The following is a 22501-nucleotide window of genomic DNA, read 5'->3' on the forward strand; positions in this document are numbered from 1 at the left end:
AATAACCACCCATAGCAAAATTATGTGGATTCCAAGTTCCATACCTAAGACGATTATAAGCAAGAACTTCTTTATACCGTGACCCATACATGTATTCCCCAAGCGTCATAGACGACGTCTCGCGCAAAACACTTATCATTCTCAAAAAGGCTCCTGAAATAAAATTCTAAAGCACAAAACAAGTCAAAAGGAAAAAGAAATCCTAAAAAATAATTAAAAAAAAAATACTGTACAAAGAATAAAAATAAAAAGATATTTACAAAATCAAAAATACCAATCACAATATTCCACAACCGCTCCCCGGCAGCGGCGCCAAAAATTGATAGGACCCGTACTTGCCTCTGTCTACTAGTTAGACATTGTGCGATTGCGGTTTATATAATATAGGCATCTCCGGATCCTATCAATTTTTGACCGCAATCGCACATTGTCTAACTAGTAGACAGAGGCAAGTACGGGTCGTTCCCACAAGGAGCGGTGGAAATATCAACAATCAGTATCTCTAATCGATTAACCAACAATGATATTTTTGGATTTTTAGAATTGAAAATGAAATAATAATAAAATTAAAGTAAACTAACAAAATGAACTCGCAATGAGAGAGCAGGTAACCAGGGTTTATAGTTTTAACTATTGTTTCTAATCAATTACTCAAACGAAACATAACTCATGATTATATGTTTATTGTCCGTTCTATTGAAATCACCTATTATATGTATTAGCGTCGCAAATATCACTGGTATACCCTAAGCATAGCACATCAAAAGACAAAACCCAAGCATGCACCATCAAATTGCATCAGCGAGAAAGTTATGTGAAACTAATTTAGTTCAAAAATATTCTTCGGCTTTTCTAAGCATAACCCATCAAGGAATTAATCGAAGCATAAATTATCAAATAATAAGAAGAAACATATTTGTAAAACTAATTCATTATGCACATAGGTTTGTATTAAAACCGGCGAAGCAACAACTAGTTTTCAATAAATCAACAAACAATATTCAAGATTAGTTTATTCATATCATAATGGTCTTTTGCTAAATTCATCAATTTAAATAGCCTAATACCCCAAATAATTTCAACCATAAATCCTAGTTACAAAAATGTTTAGCCAAACATGGCTTTATTAAAAGCCATAAACATATTAAAGAGATTCAGTAGCTAATCAATATGGAAATGAAAACACAAGAATCACAAACCCTTATCTTCCCCCTATTGATAGCTTCTAGACGCGCCTCTTTTTCTTCTCTCGTTTTCGGCCTAGCAGCCGACTCCCAAAACCTTGTAAACGGCGTCTCTCCCAACGGCCTATGTCACCGGCCTCTTCTTCCTCCTATTCTCGGCTCTGTGGCCGACGTCAAAAACAACTCCCAAAAACCGGCCACCTCTCTATGAGTCTGTGTCTTCCTACTTATAGGTGTCTCAATGCCCTTGTTGACCGCTGCCAACATCTGCCAAAGCCCGGTCCAATCGTAAACACCAGTTGCCAAATTCAGGCCCTTTTCCAAGTCTCGGTACAAAACCCAAATATCTACTCCGGTTACAGCACCAATCTCCATCACTGCCATCTTCCATTCATGGACGCCATAAACCGACCACCTTGATTTCATGGCTGGAACCATCTCTTGCTCAGCACCATGGTAGAAAAAGCCCGACGATCACAGTAGCCTAATTTCATCCAAATTACTCCCGTCTACAGCTTAGTTGCACTTGCAATAAGCATACCAGACTGATCAAACCACTGCACTGACATTTTTATCTCGACTAAACCACCAGCAGATAAGACTTCTTCTCTGCTAATTTTGACCAGCCATCACCTGCACTTCTTTCTTTGTTTGCTGCCATCAGTACTCTTTTATCTCATCATCATTAGCCTGCAGATGTAACAATGGAAGCCACAGTTCTGTGTTGCTTTTGCTCGACTGATCTAACCCATCCAGAACCACGCTTCTCTTCTGCCAAATTACTTTTCAATCGAGACCAAGACTTTGAAGTATAAACCAGCCATCTCCACCATCACTGCACAAACTTCTATTTCATTCAATCATCTGCATCCTCTCATAAATCTCCATTCACATCCCATTAACCGCATTGAACCCCCAGATCTGTTGTGTAAGAAATCACGAATTGCAGCGAACCCATTGAATTGCAGAGACCATCACCACTGCCTCTTGTTGCTGCTTTTGTTTCTCAATCGAGAAACTCCATTTATACCCAGCTCCGGACACGACAACAAACCCACTTCCATCTGATGTTGCCGTTGTACAAAACAATTTAAGAATGCTTCGAGTGTTATCTTCAAATTCAGTTCATACTAGCAAACTGAGAACCCCATATGTCCACAACAAATCGATTGAGAAGAGCTACTTGAGCATCACCAGTTCACAAGCGAAACCATTCTGCAGGCACTAAATCAAGTCAATTGAATCACCACCCATGCCATATTTCAAATAAAATTCAAAAAACCCAAACCTGTTGTTGTTGAATAGCTTCTTCTCCTTGCTCTTCTCGATGATTTCTAGGCTTGAATCCAGCCTATAACCCCTTTCTCTGTTGTTATTGTTGTTGTCGTTCACTCGCCGCGATTAAATCTCCAACTCCAAAGTACAGCTCCTTCTTGGCTGATTTCACGACACAACTAATCCCAAAGGCCAAAACCAATTCTGTTTGTTCAAAAATCTGAAATCCCATCTATTTTTCTTCTCAAATTCGAACTCTTCTAACTGAGCTCCAACACCGCTCTCTGCCGATTCCATTCCCTCTATTGATTGTTGGTAATGATGATGCTCGCACAACCAGCTTGATTCAGAAATGAGTTTTCCTCTTGTTTTGGTAAAGTAGAGAAAATGTTGATGAAGCTTTTAGAGTATACCGATAGAAGATGTGGCAATAGAGTGTGCCACGCCTCACATCCAGTTTATAGTCACGAGGGGGCCGGGCTTGAATGGTGCTGATATAGTAATACGAGGCCAGCCACATTAAAGTTCTTTAGCCATCTGTAACGATGAGTGATCTTTGTCGCAAACGCCCTTTAAGCCGCAACTTAGGAGTTTATTCTCCGGATGATTGAATTCACTTGTACTTTCTACAAAAGCACTAAAAATGGTGTTATTAGCCAATAAATCGAGTCATAGCTAATATAAATATGGGTATAAAATGTAGCACTTACGTGCTTATCAATGGGTGACTTGTTTTGCCACTCCATTATGAGATTTTTATTTTTATTTTTCTGGTTGCAAAGAAATTTTAATTGAATTATTGTATACCAAATTTGATGAATCAAGGTTTGTGATTCGAAAAAGGTAACAACCAGATAAAAGGTAACAACCGGATCTGAGAATTATTTTGATGGGGAGATTTTCTGTTGGGATTTCTGCTTCTTTTAAGGAAAGTGCGGGTATTTAAAATATCAACATTGTGAGAAAAAGAAAATTATTTTTGTAACGGGTTTCTAAAATTTGAAATGCGCGGAAGAAACTAGATTTATTTCCTTTACCTGAGTTTATTTGAACGGTGTTGAAACAGCCTAACTCATTTTTCTTCCAATCATACTTGATCAAATGAGTAAACCCTGTGGAATCCAAGCTTCAACAAGCAATACACTAATGATAGCAAATGTTGTGTCCATCTCCAGGCAAACACCATTTTAGGTTACAAAACTGTATAAATGAGGACAAAAAAAGGGTTAAAACTCAGTGGCAAGGGATTAACTTTTTACTATATTTAAACATTTGAATTGACCAAAATTGTAGTTCCACGACAAACTAAGTTGACTCAAAACTTTCGCCCGATTCTCAGAACCTCAACCACTGATGCTTCCTTCGTTTACACGTTCTCTTGAACTGCTTCTTTCGCTTCGAACAACAAACTCTACCCTAATAAAGTGAGTTGGCTGGTTGAATAGACCATTTTTTTTTTGAAGGAAACAAATATTTATTTATATTAATCCTCAAAAATATTGAGGCGATGCATAATACAAATTGGGAGTTCATCATGAACCCACCATCTGTTTAAATAGTTTGAAATTGCAAATTGAACTAAGTCATGAGCAATTGAATTTGCGTCTCTAGGAACAACCGTAAAACTAATTTCGCTGAAATCCTTGTCGGGATCTTGAATTAAGAGAACAGTGGAACGAATACTCCATGGAATATCATTTATGTTCCCTATAATAGCTTTAGGAATGTCCTCATCATCCCCTTCAATAATGATTTTTGAAGCTTGCAATCTTCTCGTCAGTTGAACACCAAGGCCATATACTTTAGACTCTGCCACCATAGAGGAGAAAGAATCAAAGCAAAAAGCTTCACTGCCCAGATACGTACCAGATGAATCTCTAGCCACAGCTGCCGCAGCCCCTTTTCCGTCGAAATACGCATCATCTAAATTGATCTTGTTGTAGAAGGGAGGAGGGAATTCCCAACAAATTGTATTTTGCTGTTGCGTACTGAGAGAAGAACAATAATTCAAGGCATGATGTAAATCAAAAATCTTAAAATCTTGTAGATCTTTGTGAATGCAGAGAGGAACTGACTATTGAATATTATTGAAGATTATGTCATTTCTCATCTTCCATATATTCCACAAGATACACGAACCTAGATTTAACATTATTCCTTGATCCGACTGACTTAACCAATTCTGTATAATATCCATCGAGGAAACACCATCTAGAATTTCAACTGATAAAGGACTTGCTTGAAATACAACCTTAGAGAACTGACATGAAAACAACAGGTGATTAACTGATTCTTCTTCCGAATTACAAAGAGAACAAACATTATGAATATGATTGTTGAACCTTACTAAGTTACTGAAAACAACTAATCCATTATGAAGAACTTTCCAGGCAAAAGTATGAATTTTTGGTTGAGTTTTCATCTTCTTCCAAAACTGTTTCCATGGGAAAGAAGAAATAGTTGATGTTGTGGCAATATTATCTGCAAGTAATTTATAACAGGATTTTGTAGTGAACTTTCCTGACTTAGTTTTTAACCAGATAAGTTTGTCTTCCACTGACTCATCTTGAGGAATATAGATGCTGGTTATCGCCTCCACCTGATCCATCGGAAATAACTGCATTAAAATCTCAACATTCCATATCTTCTGATCTTGAACAAATAAATCTGATACCAAATCCACCTGAATGGTCGACTGTTCTAATCTTGTTGGTCTAAATCCCCGAATATTTGGAACCCAAGGATCATTCTAGATATGGATAGAATCACCAGATCCAATAAACCAACAACAGTTGTTTATGAAAATCTCCCTGACTGATAGCATATCCTTCCAAGTTTTTGAATCTCCAGGTTTAGGATTGCAATTCCAAAAAGAAACAAAATGAAGATATTTGATCTTATATAATTGCACCCATGCAGCATCAGCAGTTGTTAAGAATCTCCACACCAATTTTGAGACCAAAGAAATGTTAACTTGTTCCATATTTCTCAACCCTAATCCTCCATCTTCCTTAGCTATGGCCATTTTATCCCAATTAATGAAGTGACATTTTCTTGTATTTGTGTCATGACCCCCACCAGAAAGCTCGTTGGATATGAGATATATGATTTGTTATACCTTTCGGTAATTTACTGGTACCCATTGAGTAGATTGGAATTGCAGAGAGAACATTCTTGGATAAAACCGTTCTTCCAGCTGAGTTAACAAAGAAAGATCTGTAGCCAGATAGTTTGTTGTCAAGCTTTGAAACTAGCGGTTCATGAGTTTTCAAGCTATAATCAGATTTCAGAGGATAAGAGCCTAAATACTTTTCACTAACCTCCATTTCTCTAACCCCAAAGGTTTGAATAGTTCTCGATTTATAGAAAGTAGAACAACAATTGTTGAAGCGAATTGAAGATTTAGAGAAATTAATAATTTGCACTGAGAAAGAAGAATATGTATCTAGGATATATGTTTTAACTGAAGAACATTTATCTAGACCATTACAGCATATGGGCTTGCATACAAATAAGCATTTGCTAGGCTTTAGTGGTTGGGCTCAAATCTTGTTAAATTCATTCAATTATTGTTGTGCCGTTTGTACTGCGAGTTTCCCCATGCCTCATGAATGACGAGGGTAATAACAACCCCATGCTTGGTGAATGACGAGGGTAAGTATCAACAAACTACTTACAAAACTCGGGTTCTATTCTCTCATTAATTTCCCGTGCTACGAACTTTGCACTAATGTGACTTTGTGAGTGATTACAGGGACTAGTTATGTTGAATGACTACATGAACTTGAGTTGGTTCCTAACGACGAATGTCTTCTCTTTAGAGTACAACATTGCAAAAAACAAACTCTAACACATCTTTTTTGTTTTCCTATTCGGAAAATGGGTCATTTGTCAAAATATTTTAAAATCACGGTTCAAATGGACGAGTAAAAAATAGTTTGGGTGAAATGACCAAAAAGAAAATAGGAAGGATGAAACTGGTTACATCCTGTGTAAATTAAAAATAAGAAAAAATATTTGAAAATGGGCACGATAAAACTGGTTACATCCTGCCTATTTTTACATTTTTGTCCATTTAAACAATATCAAAATCTAACTGTCCATTTCACCCGAAAATTATTGATTTTGGTCTTTATAAAAAAATTTATGTTTCCTATTTTGGAGACGTAGTGTTGCCGGAGAGTTTTTGCAATGTTCGTCTAGTAACACTAATGAAATAGCAAATATCATCCGGCAAGAAGACATGTTTATAAGGATAGCATACAGTGAACCTCCCACGTACAGTCCCCACTCTTTGTTGGGAAGTCGCTGCAAGGTCCATTGTACACCTACATATGATACCCAGCTAGTCAACGGTCATCATCATCACTGACCGAGCAATAGCTCGATAGATATGGCTCATCTAGTCAAAATCGATTGAAAGATAAACTTGTCCTTTCCTTTGCTATTTATGATGAGTTTGGGCATATATTCCATATCAGACTTAACGGCTTTTGTCCCACTCCAACTGAATTTTAATTTTAATCAAAGGAAGAACAGATGACCATTCCATTTACCGCCAAAGGAAGGACACAAAATAATCTACCATCAATAAATTCGTCAAACATGTAACACTTGGACGTTCTTCTACGTTACAGCCATGCTTGGTCCATTTTGTGGAGGGGATATGATATGAACACCGTTAATGCCAACCAACAACCACCTTAATCAATACGATCATAAAGTGCATGTAGACTTAAGGCAAGAACAAATCAAGGTTTACCATAAAACCAAAGATTCGAATTTATAAGCAAGAAAGAAACAAATTAAAGGGCACAACTAGATGACAATTATGTAGTCAATTGAATTTGGGTCTATTAGTTCGCTGAACTTAATTTGGTTTATTGCCATATTTATGAGTAACAAACACAAGTGGACGTCTCTTCTTATTATGTCACCATATCTGATCGGATATCGTCGTTGCGACAAACACAACCAATACTACCAATCATGGATGCTCTGAGATGAGCAAATCAATAAGGGAATGAATCCGCACTGACACTACATAGCGGAAATGCATCTTGGGAGTCTCTGCAGAAAGACCGTTCATTTATGACAAGATGTGAATGCGGTTGGATGAGTCTATTCTGGCACTGTTAGTTTCGCATTCAAGGAAGTACATAATAATTGTGGACATTATTACGTAAAAAGTATGACATGCTTGTCTAACCGTGGTTGCCGACTATTGAATTCTTTCTATATCTTTCTGTTTTTGAAGTTGAAAGCATTAAGGAAATGTACATCTTATTTGCGTGGTCATTTAGCCATCCTCGAGTCGTATTCTCGTTGGTAATATTGGGCAGTTGGGAGATTGGGACTGTACGTATATGATGCAAGTAGTATGTGCAGAAATTAATTCCTATGAGATGCATGGCTGAAGATTGTTGCAGTGGTTTTGGGATAATATCAGTATATGATTGTATTCTTTCAGCCTTCAGGCATTAGCGTGACCTAACACGGCAATAAAGCCCGTGTTAGTTGTGCCTTGATTGAAATGTTCATTTTGAGTTCCCTGCAATGAAATCATACGGTAGGTAGACGATATGCATGGTGGCATGGTTGCAGGACAACTTGAACCACACACATTGGGATCATATTATTCGTATATAATAAAATGAAGTGTTCCCAAAATAAATAAATTAAATAAATAAATGAATGTGTCTGAATAGCTATTTCATATGCACTTTCGTGAAAAGCCACCAGACCCATGCGCCATTAACTATTGAAGTGAACTCTGAAACTTCTGGAGCAGACCATATGGTCCGGTCACAACAAATGCTAGAACTGTCCTCACCAAGTTGGGGATGATATAATGTGCATTAATTCGATGTTATCAATTATTGGTTATTAGGGAATCTGGTGATTTATAAGAGGGAACCAAAAGTAAAATCGAAGTCATTAGATTAGTGTACAATGTTTTTTCCCCATCTGATAGAAAAGTTTAATCAAAGCAATCTGTCCGAAAACTCGTTTCTACTTGGTATCCCTTCTTGGCTTTCTTCCAATAACTACATCAAACTTGTGCCACTACATGATTATTATTTATTGCCAAAACAGAGAGTCCAAATCACACACGTACTACAACATGGACACCTAACACTCACATTGTGGAAAATTGGAGGCGACCATCACTGCCTTATGTCGGAGTGTGTGGCTCAATACACACCACACGTGGGATAGCTAAGGATAGTCCTGGCGGACCTAGAAAATTCTCTCAGGTGGGTTAAAACAGTAGCATAGGCTCAGCCAAAGGCCGCCCAAAATTGTAGGACCGTTATGAATTTCACCAATTCTAGATATAAATACACTGTACAGCAAGTAACAAAGTCTGATACATGATCCTACTAATGAGTTTTTCAAATAAATTCTGATGACTGAGTTAAAGTTGGTTTCTAAAGAAATTTAGGGGGTCAATTGATTTTTCAAAAAAGGTGAAGAGGGGTCAACACCTATAACCTTCATTACCAAATACTCTACGAAACAATATTGAGAGGGGTCAAGTGATCCCACTTAACCCATACAAGTCCACCAGTGCTCCTTGTAGTAAGAAGAGTTCTGCATGGTGATTTATTAGCAAGACTCTATAGTCTATACCTCCATAGCACTGAGGCTTTCTAGGATAAAACTCCACAGCTCTAATCCTAAGATGGAGATGTGATGCATAATGGTATTTCATATATATCATTTATGCCCTCTTATTTCGTATTTATTCTTTTATCCCTTCTTTCCCTTATTTTCTACTTTTGTTCTTTTTGTTTACTATTTATTGTTTAAACCCTAGCTCTTCTAGTTCCCAAGTTGGTTTGTTTAGAAAAGTGGTGTAAAAACCCTAAAATCCTTCCAAGAGAAAAGCCTCCAACACTTTGTTATTTCCAATTTGTAATTGGGTAGAAATTTCAATTTGTAAGAGATGCATCTATTATCTTCTAGTTTCCAATCTTAGAATTGGGTAGAAATTTGAAGATTATTAGATAAGAACCTCAAATCTTTATATCTTCCTTGTTCCAAGGGTAGAAGAAGCATCATTTGAAGGTTGATTACTTTTATTTCATGGTGTTTTGTTATAATTTAACATCCAATTTCAATTAGAAGTATTACTTTACATTAGTTGATATCAAGAGCTTTGGTTTGATTTTTTGGGGAAAGGTTTGGTAAAGATACTAATATCATCATCAAGTATTTTGGGTTGTGTTTCTTTTTCTTGGTAGTTTTCTTAAATTGGGTATTTCAATTTTATGGTGTTTTATCATGATATCAAAAAGAAGAATGAAAATGGATGGAGGAGTAAAAGTAAGTAATGTTCAAGTGATGAGATTATTGAATAAAATGAGATATAAGATGTTTGATGAAATGTGTCAACTCGTAGAAGAGAAAATTAAGAAGTTGGAAAGTCTTTATATGGACTCATTTGAACTCTCTAATGATTATGAAGATGAAATGGAGTTGGAGAATTCAATTTCCATCGGTGGGTATGAGAATCAAGAGGTTGCCCAGAAGATATTTGATAATTTGTCTCCACCAAAGTTTGATAGTTTCTCAAGTTGTGGGGAAGGTGAGATTGATAATGATGTTTCCTACATGGTATTTGATAAAATGTCTCCACCAAAATTTGATAGTTTTTTAAATTTTAAGGAAGGTGAGATTGTTAATGATGTTTACTTTGATCCTACGTCGCCACCCATATTTGATGAAGAACCTAATGAAGAAATGGAAGAAGATTTTATCACCGGTTATCAAATACAAAGATTGGGTTTCATAAACAAATACTCCATGGTTGAACTTAATGACGATGATTGAGGAACAAGGCATGACGCATTCCATACCACTTGTACCATGAGAAGAAAGGTAAGCAAGCTTGTTAATGATTCCAATAGTTATGTTTATGCCATGTCCAAAAATGTCATTCAAGAGATGAAATTTGAGAGAAAAATTGATCCAACAACAAGCTCTTTATCAAGTATTAGCAAAGAAAATGAGAAATTAACTTATGTTGATCCAACTTGGGCTTTCTTTGAAGACAAGTATAATAACGCTAGTCACCATTCAAAGTTGGAGAAACTACTTGGTGTTTCTTTGCTTCTTAAGTGTGCACTTGACTATCACCACAAGAGGTTAGACTTGGTGAGTAATTATAAAGGAAGAAATCGTGGTCGAGTAGTTTTCAAGAAGGGAAGTAGTTCAAGCACTAGGGAGTTCATTTTATTTTTAGAGAATTTGAAGACATGGGACTAAGTTTTATGCAAGGCGGAATATTTGCGTACAACCATGCGGTGAACCGGAGTAGTGGTTATTCACCATTCATGGTGGTATACGGGTTCAATCCAAGAGTACCATTTGACTTGTCTTTAGTACCGGATTTGAAAAGGACAAATGCTAAGGCGGAAGACTTTGTTTCTCAACTCCACCTTATACATGAAATCACCCGAAAGCATCTAGAAGCTTCATTAAGGAAAAACAAGAACAAGGTTGATCAACGACGACGCGTGGTTGAGTTTGAAGTAGGAGATATTGTTTATGCGGTTCTTACTAAAGAACGCTTTCCCGTGGGTGAGTACAACAAGCTTAAGGAAAGGAAGATTGGACCATTTCCAATTGGAGAAAAGATAAATGATAATGCTTATCGACTCAACTTACCAAGCTCAATTCGTACGCTCAACGTCTTTAATGTTAAGCACTTGGTTCCATATTGGGGTGACAATGCTATGAATGAAGAGATGGACAATTCGAGGGCGAATTTCACTTAAGGAGGGAAGGATGATGCATAATGGTATTTCATATATACCATTTATGCCCTCTTATTTCGTATTTACTCTTTTACCCCCTTCTTTCCCTTATTTCCTACCTTTGTCCTTTTTGTTTACTATTTATTGTTTAACCCTAGCTCTTCTAGTTCCCAAGTTGGTTTGTTTAGAAAAGTGGTGTAAGAACCCTAAAATCCTTCCTAGAGAAGAGCCTCCAACACTTTGTTATTTCCAATTTTTAATTGGGTAGAAATTTCAATTTGTCAGAGATGCATCTATTATCTTCTAGTTTCCAATCTTAGAATTGGGTAGAAATTTGAAGATTATTAGATAAGAACCTCAAATATTTGTATCTTCCTTGTTCCAAGGGTCGAAGAAGCATCATTTGAAGGTTGGTTACTTTTATTTCATGGTGTTTTGTTATAATTTAACATCCAATTTCAATTAGAAGTATTACTTTACATTAAGATGGGAGGCGACCAAGTGGGGATAATAACAGTATTATGAGGAGTCAAGGTGAGGCTACGGGAGATCGAGGTATCAGAGCCAAGGTAGAACTACGAGAGATTGAGCGGCCAGAGCTAAGGTGGGGCTTCGGGAGAACGAGTGGAGAAGGTTACGGAAGATTGAGGGGTCAAGGTGGGGTTACGGAAGATAGAGAGGTCAGAGCCAAAGTGGGGCCATGGGAGATCGAGCGGAAAAGTGGTTATGGATGTCACCTAGGGCCAGGAAATGTTTGAGGTGGGGTAGATTTCACGACGTGCAAGTGCAATGACAATGGTGCTATTTGGTTGGGCACGGACTGGCAGTCCATGGAATCTATCTAATTGCATCAGAGCCAAGGTGGGGCTAAGGAGATCGAGTGAAGAAGTGGTTATGGATGTTATCCGGTTTAGGTGGCAGACGGGTGATCGAGAGGTCATAACTCATAAACCAAGGAGATCGAGTGGTTATTATTTTATTTTATTTTTAATACGAAAATTTGATTAAAGTTATGCAGAATTACATGGATTCATCCCTCTGGGTACATTGTAACACCCAGTTAGGAAGTTGACTTAGCCATTCTACTTCAGACATAATATCTTTACCATGTTTTGTCAAAGTATGGGCAACATGGTTCACATCTCTATGCACATTAGTGCATTTCCAACTATCAAAAGAATTAAAAACATTGTCACAATCAATAACTAAGTTTCTTGTGGTCCATTTTATTGACTCTAGACTGCCATTCAAAACATTAATAACATTTAAACAATCTCCTTCCAGATGCACATTCCTGTATCCTTTTCTCTTTGCCCATAATGCAACTTATAGCATGGCTTTGGCCTCCGCTTGTTCAGGGTCTAAGGATTTGTCTTTGCAGCCTCTAGCTCCATCTGAGTTACCTGAAAAATTTCTACTTATCAGTCCAATGCCCATTATTTTTGTAATTTCATCAAAAGCAGCATCCCAGTTAATTTTAATATAAGGATTGTCAGGTTTCTGCCAAATCCTAGTAACTTGCATAACAATTTCATTAATACTTCTGACAGTAGAATGTAAACTAGCATTCCATTCAGAGAAATCATTTATAATCATAAGCACAAGTTGATTAAGATTCTGTTGTTGGTTTTCAAAAACTTTTCTACATCTTCCTTTCCATATATGCCACAAGATGAAACCCATCCATTTAAGGACTTGTTCATTTTGCACCTGTTGATTATTACTCTGAAATAATAAACACAACCAGTTATGAATATCCACATTAGAAATAACAACTGTCATGGCGGGATCAATAGCATTGCAATCAAGGAAAATGTGTTGCATGTTCTCAGTGTGGCTGTTACAAAAAGGGCAAAGGGAAACTATATTAGAACAATGCCTAGATAATATATCTCTTAGAGGAAGACAATCATGAAGACATTTCCATAGGAAATGTAAAATCTTACTAGGAAGCTTAGTTTTCCAGAACTGTTTCCAAGAAATAGGGATTGTATTGGTGAAACCAATTTCTTGGTTTCTATTATCTAAAATAGCTCTATAGGATGATTTTACAGTGAAAACACCATTAGAACTAGGTTGTCATCTCAGACAATCTTTACCATCAAAAGGAATCCTAATACTAAGAATATCATTCACAGTGTTATGATCAAAGAGAGCATTCAAGGTTTGCAGGTTCCAAGACTTAGTGTCTGTATCAATAAGCTGTGATACAGTATTCATATTTCTAGACTGGTATTGGTTGTTCACATAGGTGGATATAGAAGGTATCCCTCTATTTTTCCAAATCAAGATTGAAGAACCATCACCAACCTCCCACACAACATGTTTTTTTTTTATAATATCAAGACCTATACAAATCTCATTCCAAATCCAAGAACCATTAGCAGGGAGAGTATCATTTAAGGGGTTTAATTGAGGGAAATACTTACCTTTCATAATTTTATACTATAAATCATCATGAGCATGAAACAATCTCCAAGCAAGCTTAGAAAGTAAAGCTAAATTCATTATATCAGTTTGTTTTATATTCAAGCCACCTAGTTCTCTAGGTTGAGCAACCTCATTCCATTTTTTGGTAATATAACCTTTTTTTCCTTTTTTTTTCCTGAGTGGTTATTAATTACTATCCAATAGTTCTACCATTGTCGGTATTTGAGAACTTAGTGGTGGAGGATACTCTTTCTCCCCACCAGACGGTTTTTATCGTGTTTTGGGTAGTGTTAAGAAGAAAAATACTAAACCAAAACAAGAAATCGACTACAAAGCAACCAAAAAGAATTCCATATAAATATATTCATATGAGCTTGTTGATGTAATTTTCCATTTTTCTGATCCTTTTCTCTTGTCTTCGATTCTCTTTTCTCTTTTTTTCTTTAAGAGGTCCCGACTTTATGTAATCTTCTTGTTTTCTTTTTACCTTTTTTTAATAGATTGGCTAATCAAGAGGCTGATAGTGGAGTAAAATATATCAAAAAAATATATAATTTAGTAATAGGGAGGATCCATGGACACTCTTAGATGGACACTATCATACATGATTTGTGTCATTTTTCCGCAAAACTCAACCGGCAATGAATCTAAGTCTAATATTTTGATGATAAGTTCCTCTTATACGATTCTACATTCCTACCAAAAATGAGCATAACTCGAGACGTATAACACCACCATCTACTCCTTTGAATATCATCCGCTAAAAGTTAACTGTTGAAATTAAGATCGGTATTGGTGAGGTTTGGTATCTCGAATTCTGCTCATTTTTGGTAGGAATGTAAAATCTTATAAAAATAACGTATCTTCAATATATTTGATTTAAATTTCATTGTCGTTTGGATTTTGTGGAGAAAATAACGCGAATCATGTATGATAGTGTCCATCGATCCTCCCTCGTCTAGCAAATTGGGGTGCGGTAACTTTCTTAACTTTGAGCGGAAAAATGTATTTTGTGATACTATTAATCTAATTAGTTAGTTACTGCTGAATTTTCTTTGCATGAAGATTAAGGAGAAAAAAAACAGATGAAATAAAAGATATGCTGAATTTTCTTTGCATGAAGATTAAGGGGAAAAAAAAACAGATGAAACAAAAGATATGGTTATTTTTTCCCTACGTAGAAGAAAAATACATAACCCATCGCGAAAAACACTCGTATCGTATATATTTTTATTAATACACTAACATGATGGTGAACTCATGGGTTTTCGTATATATTTTTATTAATCATCTTAAATAACTAAAGCAAAAACGAGATCATCGATGTTGCTAAATGTTAATCGTCCTAATTTAATTGTCTCCTCCAGTACAGTACTTGATCAGCTTATTATATTTCAACATAACTAGAGCAGAATCTGCATACATTGTTACTGGTCTCCAAGACCGACTACCAAGAGAACCTTAGAAAGCCCAGGAATCTATACTTCGAAATCACCACATTAGTTACTTGTAGCCATGTGCTGTGTTGGTGTCTAATGTTAATCATATCCACATCGGAGTTTTATTTTAGGATCTTTTTACTGTCAAATTTACCCGACTAGTTATGGATTATTATACTAACTTATATTCAATCACTGTGGTCAGACTGACTGGTCAGTGGTGCATCTTCTTCCTGTGACATCTGAAGTCAACCGAGGAAATCTATGTTTGGCTCTCAATTGTATGCCCTATACCCATCACAATTTGCCTACATTTTTATTTTTTTAATTTCGCAGAGAGTTGGTATTTTTCATGATTTTGAAGAGAATCTTTTATTACAATGTTGCTTTCAACGTTTAGCATAGGGAATGGTTGCATAATTTTTGCTGCTTACAAGAAAAGAGCAAACTTTGAATCCGGAACGGCCGCCGTGTAACTATATTTACCTTTTTATTTTAAGTATTTAAAATTAGCTGCACAGCAAAATATGATCCTTACTTGGTACAATATATTTCGTTTATCCATGAAAGTAAACATTCATTGAATCAGCTTACAGACGGAGCATAAGCAAAGTACGAGGACATACAAACAACCAGGGGTGCACATACCCTACCCATATCCGCCAATCCTACTCTACCCGCCAGTATTTTAACCGTATCTTATCCTACCCACTATTTGGCGGGTAGGATAACGGATAAAGATTTTCTTAACCGCCGTTAAATGGGTAGGGTGACGGGTAAAGCTCGAAATTATCCTACCCTACCCGCCTACCCGCCTATTTATCCTAATTAGTTTGAATAATAGACTGTATGAGGTTAATTAAGCCGGTTTCGGTAGCACGTAATAGAAATCAAAAGTTTCATTGGATCATCATGACAGTTATTGGACTGAAAATGGCATTGGTTGGGCACGCAACTCGGAAGTTCCTGATCTGGATGATACTGCCATGGCATTTAGGCTTTTAATGCTACGTGGACGCAATGTCTCTTCAGGTAAAACTATATAACACAAGATGATAAGAATCTGCGAACTATTCGATTGATTTACTAGTAGATTATGTACTTACATATATATATATTATTGTTTTACAAAGATGTTTTTCGGTATTTTGAGAAAAATGGCGAGTTTTCATGTTTTTATGGACAATAAAAAAAAACGGTTATATTCGCCACCCTATCCTACCCGACCCGCCAGAAAATGGGTTGGGTAGGATCTTACCCGTTTAATGGCGGGTAGGGTGGCGGGTAAAATTTTTCTTAACCGCCAGTAAACGGGTAGGGTGGCGGGTATAGGCCATATCCTACCCACCCTACCCGTTGTGCAGCCCTACAAACAACCTGGCAGAAAGATTGAGTAGAATGACAGAAGCACAGGTATTAGTTGGAAAACTAATTGTCACAAATGAAATAAAAATCTAGGGTAAAATGCTTGGTGATGCACTGATGCTACATTTATGTTTGAAAATGGAAGCATAGAGCTATAAGATTCTTTTTTTTCTTTTACTTCGAGGAAGGACAAGGCTATATATATATATACATACATACAGCCTTCTCAAATGCGGACGCGGACACGACACGACGTAGACGCAGACACTACAAAATTCTCAGAAAAACTAGGACGCGGACACATATATATATGTATATGTATATACAATCATTTATTTATACAACAAAGTCAAATGTTTCAATCCTAAAAATTAGAAAATGATGCTACATATGTATAAATTTCAAAAAAAAAAAAGAGATTGTTTGTTTATACACGCCGAAGGTCAACCAATCAATCACTACTAAACACATGGCACAATCAAAATGCATTCTTAGAACAACAAATGTCTAACTAATAAAGACCTAAATGATTGATCCAAATGTTTGTCTTTCTTCATTCAGCTAATAATACTAAAAATAAATGAAGAAATTTAAATGAAAATAGAAAAAAGAAAAGAAAAAAAAAACGCTTCAAACCTGAGTCACCAGTGCGTCCAAACCAGACGCGTGCAGGACGCGCACATTTGTGCATCGGGCACGTGTCGTGTCGGCATCCCACACGTGTCCCGTGTCCGACGCGAATCGGACACGGACACGGCTCAAAAAATACAGCGTCCGTACAACCCAACTGCTAAAACAACTAATTAGTTTGAAAGTCCGAGCTCTATTCTGAGCTAAATCATCTGCACCGTTTCAATAGAATAATATCAATTACTTAAAATATATACATATAAAAACGTGATGTACAAAAAATACCGAATTTCACGGGATATCTCCTTTTATCTACCCGATCCAAGTGATGCAATTATTTTGTTTTCTACAGACTTGGCGATTCCCATAATGTTTGGGAACCTCATGTTGCAGGCATGAAAAAAGAAAGCTGATGGAGAAACTTTCTACAGGCGCCCTACAACAACCTCCCGAAAGTAGAAGAAATTTAAGAAACAAAACATCTCACCCCAATTTGTATGTTACGTGGGCATGAGTTGTATTTATCTGTTCCCAAAAAAAAAAAAAAAAAACCACTAGGACAGCCTAATTGCAATTGAGTCCCAAATACGTTTTTGTTTAAAATGAAATGAGTGTTCAAACTTCAAACTTTGTTAGCATATATTTACTCGCACGAATACGAAAGATGAGCAACCAACTGCTCCATTAATTATGTATTCGATTTTGACCAATTAGTACCTTCGTTAGAAAAGAGCTTTAGACGTGGTTCGTTTCATTTGTTGCAGGGTGTTAATCAAACAAAAATTAGAGCAAAACCAAGATTTTACTAAAGAGACAAATTTTCAACATCGAGTACTTAATTGTTATGTTTTTTTGGGTCCAGTACGATTTGGAATAGTTTGAGGGTGAAAGAAGATGATTTGACAGCCTATGCTAAAAACTTAAGGTTAATCAAATAGTTAGCGTTCCATCAATGGTGCTAAAAATATTTGAGGCCCTCAAATGAAGATTTTCCTTTCATCCAAAGCGACTTTGGTAAAGTTTGCATCATTTTTGGTTCTTCCTTTTTTCGCCTCAAGTTGACTCTTTCGGAGGAAAAAGAGATCAGTGTAAAATGATTCACTTATGGTGAGTTTGGGTGTGAGTTTTAAAGTTGGGATTTATGGGTTTAGGCCATTTGGTGAAATCAAATTACATTTTCCTCAATACTTTCGATCTTTCAAATTTTCTGGAATCACATTTTATGTGGAAATCATTTTTCCAGCAAATTCTCTATATGGAGTCTGATCCATCCCCTAAGATTTGAGATTAACGGAAAACATACGTGTCAACATATTATTTGTCCCCTATTCTCCCACTAGAAAAAAACGCCCCATCAAAATTTATCTTAAGATTTGTTGGGATCAAGGGATTTATGGACACATTTCTTTTAACCTTGAAATCCCATATATGCAATATTAAGATTCTGAAAGTAATGGCAAATAGTACATGGACTATAAAACAAGACAGTTCTATGCATACACAAGAAATTTGCATGAATCTCAGAATCTTTAATCCTATTAACTTTAATCCAAGAATCTTTAATTTCCAGCCAAACACACCATTAACTTAGTTATTAATTGATTTTGTGAAGCATTTTTCTTTATTTTCCTCCAATCGTAAGTGAAAGCTAGTAGGAAATCCAGCTGATGAAAATTCGGTAACCAAATAAATCCCTGGATCTCTTTACTAGATAAGGCTGGTTCATATGTACCAGATTTGTTGTATAGTTTACCATTTTTGTACCCATAGACAAGGTAAAATGATAAACATAATTGGCTAAGTGGTATAATTATTATGTATGCAGATGCGATATAGACTCTACCAAATGATAGAGACTTCACCGCTCGGTGGTAGGCTTTTAAGGATGTAAGAAAATAAGAGCAAAGAGGATCCTACATGGTTATACCGCAAGTGCACGATATCGATTGAAGCTAATGTGCAAATACGGGTCGAATCCACAGAGACTAGGGTGTGAGTTGAAGTTTCCTAAGCTAATTCTCTAAGCAGTGAACTAACTAAACAAGGATATGAAAACTAACAGTGAATTGAACTAACAGAATTAAACAAGACACTAACAGGTCATGAAACAACAAATATTGAACAAACTAAACAGTGATGGATTTTTGGATGAAAGTGAGTTTTGGAAACTAGGGATAGGATTCCCCTCTTCACCTAAGCTAAGTCCTCCAACTATGTTCTTGTCCCTTGTTAGTTATCAGTGATGCTTCTAGGCTCACTGAATAACTAGATGACAGTTACGGTTCAAAGCCGGCTGTTCATCTAAGGGTTGGTCTAGAAATATTACTAAGAACACTAAGATGAATCTAATCCTAGTAGTAGTTGGGGATCTCACACTGCAACTACCCGCAGAGAAGCTTGCTTAGTGTTTTAACAACCTTAAAGGGATATTCAATCCTAGACAGTTCAAGCACAACAAGATCAGAGCATGGATGGGACAAATACAATTGAAATTTACAAAATAATTAAAACTAAGAACTAACCCTTGAGGCACTGGCTATTCCAGTCCTCTTGGATGAAGCACTGGCTAGCCCAGGCATGCCTTCAACACAACAACCACAACCCATATTTATACCCAAATTAATCAATTAGGGTTTACAGAGAAAATCCCCAAATTACACAGTTGAAATTAGGGTTCGACTTTACCTAATTTGACGTGACAAATCACTCAAGAAGGTCGACCCATTTCTTCTCTGACTCTCCTGCTCCTCTCCATGCCTTCCAATTACGTTTCTAACTCGACCTATTCTATTGATTTCTTACCTAGGGTTTCAGAGAGAAATCAGGGAAGAAATCGAGAGAATAGATGGCCAAAATATAAGCTCAGATTCCATGAAATGTGACATGTGCAAGACAGTTTAAGCTCACAGCAAAATGGAGATGTCAATCTAGCTATCAAAGGCACAATCCTAGCACTGATAACAAATAAAGACATGTGATAAGAGTGTAAAGTGTATCTACACATGTGTAAAGAAAGATCGGATGTTATGACTACTAATCACCAAGAGATAGTTTCTCAGGCTAAGAACCGAGGTCGAAATCTAGCAAGCTGTCCGGACTTTACGAGAATTGTGAATGAGTTGGAGGTATTTCACAATTACTCGCGTTGTACATCAATGGCATACACCCTTCCTTGTTATTACAAAAAACACAAAAGATGACTCTTTACATGACTCTTATTTACATTGACTACTCTCTTTTATTTTTGGAACAAGAGAGGATGGAATTGATAAATACTTGATTTTTTTTTTTTGATTTTTTTCTAAATATATATATCGTTGTTTTTTTTTTTGATTTTTTTCTGAATATATACATCGTTGTTTTTTTTTTTTTTTTTTTTTTTAACATGGTAACACTTTTGATACATATACAAAAGGAAACAAAAAATTACATGACACTTAGCAAGAGGTAGCCCTTTTTGATGCACCCAGTTAAATTCGATGGTTGTCTTTCTTAATGTAACCTCCACCTTTTATCCCAACCAACCAAAGAACAAGCTAGTCAAGTTTCGTTCAGTATTCTAAAGTGATTGGCAACTAAAACTTCCGATAGAACACCTCAAGGATGAGGCTATACATGTATTGGTAGATCGTGCGCGTGCAAGTTTCTTATCACTATGTGAATTGTGCTAGAATCAGGGGTGCCTAAATATCTAGACTAAGAATCCTTATGTTTACATACATGCACAAGAGTCAACATTTCAAGGTAAATGAGCTCCATTTTTATGTTTTTTCAATTTTATATTTTTTTATTTTTATTTTTCATTTTTTTTTTCAAAAAGAAGGAGTTCTGTTTTCAATTATAACATGTGATCGTGGTATCTATACCATACCCCCAAACCTAAACTAAACATTGTCCTCAATGTTTCAAAAGATGAAAAGAATTATAACATACGAAGAGGATTATGCTGAGTAGAGAAAAAGGAAAGAGAATACCCCATTTGACGGCGAAAGCAAAATTAGAACTCCGTTATTCAAGGCAAAAATCCAACATATTTCAGTTAAGAGTCACATTGGATTAGCAAAATATGTACAAAAGAAACAAAAGATTTAACTAAGAAACTATCTACTAGACTCTATACAAGAAAATTTGGTTTTTAATGGGATTGGACTTTTTGGGAAAAATTTGGACTTGTCGGGAGACATTTGGTTTTGTTGGGAATGAAAAACATTTGGTTTTTGATGGGAAAGAGAAAATTTTGATTCTTAGGGAAAAAGAAAATTTTGGTTTTTAGGGAAAAAGGCCCAGCTGACAACTTATAATTTGAGTACGAGGCCCAACTGTTCAGTAAACCAAGCCCAGAAGTTAAGTTTCAGTTGGGTTTTGGGCTAACAGAATAGCCAAAATTCGAGGCCCAGTTGGGCTTAAAAATTGTTTTTCCAATTGGGTCAAGCCCAGAATTCAGAAATTCAAATTTCAGGGTTGAAACCCACAGTTCAGAAACAAAAGAAGCCCACAGTTCAGCTTAAATACAGGCACACAGTTTAGTTAAACTACAAGCCCAGCATTCAGTCTTAAAATTACAATCCCAAAAATTGGGTTTACTGATGGGTTTAGGCTTACTAGTTAGCACAGCCCAGCTGCTCAGTAATTGCAGTTGCACAACCCAGTTGGGCTTGGTTCTTTTCCAGCAACACAGAGCAGCAGCAACATAGCAGCACCAGCAACAACAAGAGGCAAACAGCAGCACCACCAGAGGATGGCTGTAGCAAAAACAGGAGTTGACAGCAGCAGCAGCATCAGTTTAGCCACAACACAGCAGCAAGTAGCACCAGCAGCAAGTAGTTCAGTGCAGCAACAACAGGAAGAAGAAGAAAGAGTAGCAGCACAGCTGCAGCAACAACAACAAGAGCACCAGAGGCTCAGCACCAGCAGCAGCAACTCCACAGCAACAGAAGACAAACAGCAGCAGCACTAGCAGAGAGCAACAGCAGCAAGTCAGGCAGCAATAGGCCAGCAGCAGGGTGGCAAGCCCAATGGTACCTGCACTCAACAGAGATGATCAGTCTCTTTGAATAAAAGTGAGGCAGAAGCAAGGGAAGAATGCAATAATGAATATGCAGTGCAAGATGCAAATGCAATGCAAGATGATGCAAATATGAAGATGAAGATGCAAACTAAGTTACAGCTAAAGATACAAAATTACAGCTACACTAAAACAACAACATTAAATCTACACTAAGTTACACTACAGGTGGTACTAAGATACAAAACTACAGCTATACTAATCTACACTAAGTTACAGCAGGTTGAAAACAGAAAAACAAAGCAAGATACACAAAGCTTCAACCACACAACAGCCAAGTCCCCGGCAGCGGCGCCAAAAACTTGGTAGGCTTTTAAGGATGTAAGAAAATAAGAGCAAAGAAGAGCCTAC

General features: G+C 36.6%; 1 long non-coding RNA gene across 1 annotated transcript; it reads right to left on the reverse strand.

Moving 5' to 3' along the window:
- Positions 1-976: 976 nt before the first annotated feature.
- Positions 977-3034, reverse strand: LOC113288037. Its single transcript, XR_003330442.1, has 2 exons — positions 2473-3034; positions 977-2399 (listed from the first exon to the last, which is right to left on the reverse strand). It is a non-coding gene; the product is annotated as an uncharacterized LOC113288037 (long non-coding RNA).
- Positions 3035-22501: the final 19467 nt, after the last annotated feature.

Source organism: Papaver somniferum, chromosome 1 (assembly GCF_003573695.1).
Source record: "Papaver somniferum cultivar HN1 chromosome 1, ASM357369v1, whole genome shotgun sequence".
NCBI classification, from domain to species: domain Eukaryota; kingdom Viridiplantae; phylum Streptophyta; class Magnoliopsida; order Ranunculales; family Papaveraceae; genus Papaver; species Papaver somniferum.